Source organism: Sciurus carolinensis, unplaced genomic scaffold (genome assembly GCF_902686445.1).
Source record: "Sciurus carolinensis unplaced genomic scaffold, mSciCar1.2, whole genome shotgun sequence".
Taxonomy (NCBI): Eukaryota; Metazoa; Chordata; class Mammalia; order Rodentia; family Sciuridae; genus Sciurus; species Sciurus carolinensis.
This window is the reverse complement of record NW_025920136.1, coordinates 80,746-90,000: the sequence shown is the minus strand read 5'-3', so window position 1 is coordinate 90,000 and position 9,255 is coordinate 80,746. Positions and strand designations below refer to the sequence as shown.

Below are 9,255 nucleotides of genomic sequence, written 5' to 3'. Positions count from 1 at the left end.
AAATTAATAAATATTTAAATCTTTCAATTTAATTATTTTGGGGGGGTTGTCAGGGTTATGTACGGACCCCTGGCCCTAGGTGTGGCATGGTAAAGATGGCGCCTGGCAAGCTGCCAGTTTGACTAGCTTGAGCACAAACAACTGATGTCGTATATGAGGAAGCTTCAGCTATTGGTCAGGGTCCCTGCATGATTATGGCATGACTCTCATGTATTCAATCTTTACCCATATATGCCCATGTATGTCCATGCTCTCCCCATATTCTGAATACTATTATGATTGGTTGCTGAAAGATATATAAGACGCTGTAACTTCCCCGAAAAGAGGAACTTTGCAGAAGAAGAATCTGCTGTTAATAAAGAAGCTTGCCACCCATCACGTCTCCGGGTCGTTCTTGCTGGCGAGAGCGACAAGTGGTGCCGAAACCCGGGAATCTTACGTGCCGCAGAGAGGTGAGTGAGGTGAGTAACGATCTGTGAAAGTGTGCACCTAGATCTGTCAGTGGACAGGGAAGTTTCCTAGAGACGAGAATATTGTGATTGTGGTAAAGTTCCTAGGAACGAGAAGTTAAAGTTTCCTCAGAATGGGGAACGAGGTTGCTAGATGTAGAATGGAAGGTCCCTTGAAAGAAATTCTTAAAGCTAACGACACTCCCTTAAAGACAAAAACTGCTCGGGCATTTTTAAAGCAGGTAGAGGAGATTTCACCTTGGTTTTTGGAGGAAGTATTGCTAAATATCCCACAGTGGGAACACCTGGGGGAAGATTTAAAGCGTTGTCCGGTCACACTCCCGGGGACGCTAGCGGTCTGGTCCTTCGTCAGAACTTGCTTACGTTCCCCTCGGGAGGCTCTACAAAAGGCAGTTACACAGGGAGAGGAAGTATTAGAGAAGGTGAAAGAGGAGTCACAAAAAGGATCTGTTAGTGCTCAATCGGACTCCGATGAAAGTGAAGAAGGACTTTCTGAAGTAGAGTTACATAAGATAAGTGAGGAAACAAAATGTTCTCAAGCTGGTTCAATTAGTCAACAAGCATTAAGGGAATTGGAAGGCATAGGGCAACAGCTAGAAGACAAAGAAAAGGCGTTACAAGAGGCTTTAAAGGAATTGAGCTTACAAAAATATGCAGTGGCGCAGTGGAAAAAGGAGGAAGTGCTAAAGAAACCACAGACAGGGCACAAAGAGGAAGTAAAGCCTGTGGCGCACTTTAAAATAAATGAGGAAGTAACTCAAAAAGTGACTTGTGCTCCTTCAGCGCCACCTTATGAATGGCCTCCGCCCTTTAACTCAAGTCATAGTAAGGAATGTTCTTGTTCAGAGTGTAAAACAAAAAAATGGAAAGAAATCTATGGGATTGAAAGAGGGTTTTACCCTGTTATGGAAGATCAAAATCAACAAAGGTTTCACCAGCCTTTGGATTTTAAATTGGTAAAACAGCTTAAAGAAGCAGTTAGTACTTATGGACCACAAGCAGCATTTACAGTATCTACTGTAGAATCTATGTCTACCCTCTTTCTTACTCCTGATGATTGGAGCAATTTGGCAAGAGCAGTTTTGAGTGGAGGGCAATATATAGAATGGAAGGTTCAAAATCAAGATTTTTGCCAGGAAACTGCACGCAGAAATGCCGCTGCAGGTAATCCACAATGGAATCTAGAGATGCTAACAGGTACTGGTCAGTACAGTGGGAATCAAATGCAAAGTCAATTCCCCGGTGCAGTTTACCAACAAATAGCCACAGCCGCTACTAGAGCCTGGAAAACATTGCGAGGCCCCGGCGATTTACAAGGTCAATTATCAAAAATAGTACAAGGACCTAATGAGCCTCATGCAGATTTTGTAGACAGGCTTATGCAGGTCACAGGTAGGATGTTTGGAGATGCAGACCAGGCTATGCCATTAATAAAACAATTGGCTTTTGAAAATGCAAATAGATTCTGTAGAAAAGCTACAGTCATTTCTCCAGGAGACAGAATAGCACATGCAATTAACAGTAGGGCATAAACCTTTTATAGGATTACTGGACACAGGAGCTGATAAAAGTATAATAAGTGAGGCAGTTTGGCCCAAAGGTTGGCCTATAGTTATAGCTAATCAAAATTTACAAGGGTTAGGAGTGGCTCAATCGCCTAACCAGAGTGCTGCTTCACTGTCTTGGAGGGATAATGAGGGTCATTCAGGGGTTTTCCAACCATATATCTGTAAAATACCTATTTTCTTATGGGGAAGAGATGTCTTAACTCAGATGAATGCTAAATTAACAACAAATATTTCGGGACCTGTGACAGAGATGATGAGGAAAATGAAGTATACAGAAGGCCTAGGATTAGGGAAAGAACAACAAGGGTCTTCACAACCCATCCCTCTTCCTCCTCCAAAAAATGATTTCAAGGGGCTGGGTTTTATGTAGGGGCCACTGTTATTACACCTATTCCAATAGTTTGGAAAGATGATAAGCCGCAATGGATTCCACAGTGGCCCTTAACTACAGAAAAATTACAAGCGGCTCATAAATTAGTACAAGAACAAGTACAGGAAGGTCATTTACAACTTTCTACTTCCCCCTGGAATACACCCATCTTTGTCATTAAAAAAAAAGGTCTGAAAAATGGAGATTATTACATGACTTAAGGGCTATCAATGCACAGATGTTTCCTATGGGTCCTCTACAACGGGGATTGCCATTAATCACAGCCTTACCTAAAAATTGGCCCACCATTATCTTAGACTTAAAGGATTGTTTTTTCTCAATTCCATTACATGCAAAGGATTGTTGGCGATTTGCTTTTACCTTGCCTTCTCTCAATCATGCACAACCTGATCAAAGATTTGAATGGACTGTATTGCCTCAAGGAATGGCTAATAGTCCAACTTTATGCCAAATATATGTAGATAAAGCCTTAAAACCTACTAGGAAGGCTTTTCCTGAGCTAATGATTTACCATTATATGGATGATATTTTAATTTGTCATCAAGAGAAGCAATTTTTAGAAAAGGCATTGCAATTCTTAGTATCTACTCTACAACAATATGGTTTAAACATCTCTCCAGAAAAGTTACAAATGGGAGAAACTCAAGAATATCTGGGCACTAAACTTACGGCTACTATGGTAAAGCCACTAAAATTAACTATTAGAACTAGTGAGCTTAAAACTTTAAATGACTTTCAAAAACTTCTTGGAGATATAAATTGGATTAGGCCATATTTGAAAATTACCACAGGAGAATTAAAACCTTTATTTGATATACTTAAGGGAGACCCTGATCTTTGTTCTCCTAGGACCCTTACTCCAGAAGGACAAAGAGCTCTTAATTTGGTAGAACAAAGATTACAATCAAATCACACAGAAAGATGTGATCCATCCCAGCCTCTAATGTTAATCATTATTCCAGAACAACATAGTCCATATGGAATTATATGACAAGGAGGACCTTTACAAAGTATTAATCTCCCAGCATCGCCTACAAAACAGTTACAGACATTTCCAAAAGCTACAGCTCAGCTAATATTTAGAGGACTAGAAGAGTGTCTTAAAATATTTGGAAGCCACCCTAAGATTGTCATTGTCCCCTATACCAAACTTCAAATACAGTAGTTAGTTCAAAATGATGACGATTGGGCTGTTTTACACTGTTCAACTACAGCAACTTTTGATAATCATTATCCTAAACATCCTTGGATACAATTTTGTAAAAACACTCCTGTTATATTCCCTAAGATTACCAGAACACAGCCTTTGCTAAATTGCCAAACGGTCTTTACTGATGGTTCAAAAAATGGAGTTGGAGCTGTAATAATTGGAAATAAAACAGAAACTATAATTCTTCCTTCTTCATCTGCCCAAGTAGTAGAACTTGCTGCAGTAGTTTTAGCTTTTAACATTATGATAGAACAGCCTTTCAATCTATTATCTGACAGTCATTATATAGTACAATCAGTGCCTTGTTTGGAGACTGTTCCTTATATCCCTGATGGGTCCGCTGTTGCTCCTTATTTTCATACTTTACGTGCCTTAATCTTGGACCGCAAGTATCCCTTTTATGTAGGACATATTAGAGCTCATTCTGGACTGCCTGGTCCACTTGCCGGAGCTAATGCTGAAGCTGATAGGGCAACAAAAACTGTTTTTGCTTTTACTATGTTAGAACAGGCTAAAATGTTCCATACCCAATTTCATGTTAATTCCACCACCCTTAAAAGAAAATTCAATATTTCTAAAGATGTTGCTAGACAAATTGTTAAAACATGTCAACATTGTGCTCCTCTATTGCCAGTACAGTCTGTTGGAGTAAATCCAAAGGGACTATTACCTAATCATATTTGGCAAATGGATGTTACTCATTTCTCAGAATTTGGAAACCTTAAGTATATTCATGTTTCAGTAGACACCACTTCAGGGGTTATCATGGCCTCTGCTCACACTGGGGAAAAAGTTAAAGATGTTGTACAACATTGCTTACAAGCATTTGCAGCCTGGGGCGTCCCAAAAATCATTAAAACTGATAATGGGCCGGCTTACACATCCAAAAGTTTCTTACAATTTACACAAACTTTTAATATACAACTCATCACAGAAATTCCTTATAATCCTCAAGGACAAGGTATAGTGGAACGCACTCATTTAACGTTAAAAAATTGTTTAATAAAACAAAAAGGGGGAATAGGCGCTGACTTTAGAGCACCTAAAGATAAACTAAATCTAGTACTTTTTATTTTAAATTTTTTAAATGTGGATAAGAATGGACATACGGCTGCAGAAAGGCATGCTAATCCCACAAGTACTCAAGTGTGGGTAAAATGGAAAGATATTCTCACAGGAACATGGAAAGGCCCAGATCCAGTTCTTTGGTGGGTCTGAGGGTCTGTTTGTGTTTTCCCACAGGATCAGCAAACACCAATCTGGATACCTGAAAGATTGACTAGACTGGTGCATCAAAACAACGATGAAGAACATCGTGCTGATAAGCGCCCTATTAATGATGACATTGACACCGGTGAAGACTCGAGACCTGTGGGCAATAGTTAAAGCTTGGCCATATCCTCTGCCTTTAACTAATACCTCCTCTTTATTCCCTCCCATATTTAGCACTAATGCTTCTACGGGATTGCCTATACCAGCTTCTCCTGTTCAACAAGGGTTCTTCTTCACTCCCAATTCTAATGATAATTTTACAAATAATGATGTTCATTTAGGCATGAGATGTGTCAATCCTTCTACAGCTGGCTACTCTTCACTTAGACCTCAGGATACACTAATTTACAACCTTTCTTTGCTCTCTTAGGAGGACTAGAAATATTACGTTTCCACCTACGCCAGTTTGTGTTTTTTCCCCCCTTTTATGTTTTTGCTAACAAACAAAAAAGATGTTCCTCTCAATCTCTCTCAATGTTGGAATGCTTCTAGGTTCTCATGATCAGTCTTAATGCGTATTCCTACCTTCCTACCAGTCCCAGTCTTTGTTACAGATACAGAACTGCCAGTGCTATTATCAAGAAACAGAAGAGATCTTGGCATCACAGCAGTTGTGATCACTGCCATTGCAGCCACTGCGGCAGCTGTAGCCTTAACTGCATCAGTACAGTCTGCAGCTACGCTCAACAACGTGGTTCAACAGACTGCTACTGCCTTATCTACTCGGCAGACAGTGGATCAACACTTGAAGGCGGGAATTCTTTTAGTAAACCAGCGAGTGGACTTACTTCAAGAACAAATGGACATTTTACAAGAACTGTTAAACGTGGGATGTATTTATCATCTGGCGGGACTGTGCGTTACACCTGTAGCTTACCATAACTTCAGCTATGCAGCAAACTTGTCTAGAATCTTGTCTTTTCACCTACGTACTAACTGGTCTTACGAATTTGACAATCTTACTGCTATTCTTAGATCTCAAATTGTTAGCCTCAATGCTACTAGAGTTAATGTAGCTCCAATGTCTGAAGTGCTAAATTGGTTAGCCTCCTCTTTTAGTTTTGTAAAGCAATGGGCAGGAATGGGAGCTCTGTGCATACTTATGATCATTACTGTTGTTTTCCTCTTGCGTTTTATCAAGCGCATGCGACGAGATCAAGCTAGGGATCGTATCATCTTCCATCAAGCCATGGCTGCCCTAGAGGCCGGCAGTTCCCCGCAAGTATGGCTCGCGAGGCTGGACCATTGACCAGACGGGTAAGGTAGGAGGTGACGCCGTACCAACCTAAGACAGGAGCTGTAGCATGCTCTACAGTTATCCGATGACGGGTAAGGACGGTGCTTGACCACTCCGCCTAAGACAGGCTTGGTCCCGAGCTTTTTCTTTATAAAAGAAAAGGGGGAACTGTCGGGGTTATGTACGGACCCCTGGCCCTAGGTGTGGCATGGTAAAGATGGCGCCTGGCAAGCTGCCAGTTTGACTAGCTTGAGCACAAACAACTGATGTCGTATATGAGGAAGCTTCAGCTATTGGTCAGGGTCCCTGCATGATTATGGCGTGACTCTCGTGTATTCAATCTTTACCCATATATGCCCATGTATGTCCATGCTCTCCCCATATTCTGAATACTATTATGATTGGTTGCTGAAAGATATATAAGACGCTGTAACTTCCCCGAAAAGAGGAACTTTGCAGAAGAAGAATCTGCTGTTAATAAAGAAGCTTGCCACCCATCACGTCTCCGGGTCGTTCTTGCTGGCGAGAGCGACAGGGGGTGTGTGTTTTTGTGATAATAGGAACTGAACCCAGAGGAACTCTACTGATGAGCCCTAGCCCTTTTTTGGATAAAATTGTTATAGAATTATTATGGCCCTTTTTGTTTATACATTGTTGAAGCTGGCCTTGAACTCACAATCCTCCTGTCTCAGATATTTACACCACACCTGTCCCAGTTTTAATTTCTAATGTAATAAGTATCAAGAGAGACCTGGCTTGCATGAACAAAAGCTCTCTGGGCTCTTAGGATCAAGAAATTTGAGAATTGCTTTTTTATAGATACAACTGAAACATTTATAGGAGAATTTACATGATTTGGGTCTTGCTTTAAAATAATCATGAGTTATTCCAAGTGGGAAGATGGATATGGTAATAAAATCATTCACAAGTTGATTACTAGAAGTGGAGTGACAGGAACATTATACAACCTTCCCTATTTTTCTATGTTTGACATTCTTCAAATAAATGACTAATTAATAACAAAGATGATGAAGCACAGAACTAAACATTAAACAAGTTTAAAGGGCATATGTATTTGTACTATATAGTTCCATTTGTATAAATAAAAACAGATAAAACTAATGTATAATGTTAGCAGTCAAGAGAGTGCTAGCTTATAGTGTGGGTAGGAGGAAGTGACTAGAAGGGGGCTTTAGGCATAAAAAGGTGATTTTCCTTTCCAGATGCTGACATTACTCATGCAGGGATGTTTACTTTGTTAAAATTCATCAAGCTGTTCATTTATGATTTGTGTGCATATTTGAAATATGTCCTAAAAGGTTTGATCTTGAAGAATAAAACTTCAATAAAGAATACACATAACAAATTACTACAGAAAGAGAAAATATACCTCACTTCCTCTGAGATGATAGCCATAATCAGACAAAGATTAGAAATCTTCTGTATATTAACAGCATCATTAAATGCAGTAGCATCATCAATTTCACCCTTGTTAGCCAATACCTTTGAAATAAAAGTGTTGAAAATGCTGCTTCACACCAGTTTAAAATATATCTTAATAAAATTGCTCTTTCCATTTTGATTTCCCTTACAAGTTATATATCAATAAAAATACACTCAAGTAAAAAAATCCCTTTCTATATTAGGCAAATTTTAGGACTTAAAACTGTAAAATAAAGAGATTCATTTTATTAACATCTTCCACAAAATATGCATAACAAATTAGTTAACATAAAAGAAAAAAACTCAAATATTAAGCCTTCAAATACATATCTATTCATGGACTAATGTACAAAAACAGTAATAATCCCAAATACTTCCAATGGCTCAAGGAAAATGACATCATTTATGTATTAGTCTATAATCATTCTACCTTGTTAAGGGGTACTTAACATTAGAATGCCTCCACAGAAGGATGAATGCACAGCTGACAATACAGTTATAAAATTACTAAGTTCACAATAAATGAACCACCAATAAATTAACTCTTCCATATGTAGAAAAAAATAGTTAATAAGATAAACATATATGTAGATAAAGTTAATGCATCTTAAAAAATTATGTATTGATCATAATTTTTCAAAATTCTTTTAAAAAAAGAGCAGAACTTTAACCAATTTGAAAGCTGGAAAATAAGTATGATACCAACTTTTAACAAAGTACCCTGGCTCAAATATGAGAGAAACAACCTATCATTGTTTAGGAAAAATCATTGACAACCTATGATTTTCAAAACAATCTCTTACCTTCCCTTGAAGACATTTGATCAAGTGACCAATAGTCATATGAGAGGGGATGGCATGGGGATTTATGATGATATCAGGCATAATACCTTCACAGGTAAAAGGCATATCCTATAATAAAAAGTTTTTGAGAAAACTTACAGATATTGAAAATCTTACTTTTTAGTTACAAAACCAGAACAGACACCACCCCCAAATTTTTGTATGTCCTAAATTCTGTTCAAGGTGGTATGTTCACATTCAACACTAAAATGTAAAAGTTAATTAAGTTAAAGAAAACTGTGAATTAATAAAATGTTCAACCAAACTCTGGGTTAGGAGTGAGGGAGATCAAAGACACCTACCTCTTTTCTATACTGAATACCACAGGTACCCTTCTGACCATGTCTGCTAGTAAATTTGTCTCCGATCTGTGGAATTCTAATAGAGTGTACCTGAATTCACATAAAAATAGGTTAAGTAAAATTGCTTTACTTACTAAAACTAGTTACACAAAATAGATAAAGCTATACTCACCCTTATTTTACAAAATCTTTATCCTTCCTGGTTGAGAGATACCATAACCTTATTCACAATGCCTGTTTTACTGGTTCTGAGGAAAGTGCTACAGTCTCTCTTGGTATAGCAACTGTTGATGCTCTCCAATTCATCCTCATTTTCAGGCAAGATGACTGTCTTGCCTATTATGACATCATCTCCAGATACAAGAACCCCTGGGGCTATCAAACCATCATCATCCAGCTTGTCATAAATATCATGCCTTATACCTGTGAGAAAACATTGAATTTTTTAAAATTATACTCCCATGCAGAAAAGTAATGAAAATGTCTCATAATCCCCAACAAAGATTAAAACCCACACACA

At 38.4% G+C, this 9,255-nt stretch overlaps 1 pseudogene; it reads right to left on the bottom strand.

Annotated features, from left to right (window-relative positions):
- Positions 1-1,033: 1,033 nt before the first annotated feature.
- The window catches only part of LOC124974171 (DNA-directed RNA polymerase II subunit RPB2-like), a 43,194-nt pseudogene continuing 34,972 nt past the window's right edge, over positions 1,034-9,255 (bottom strand).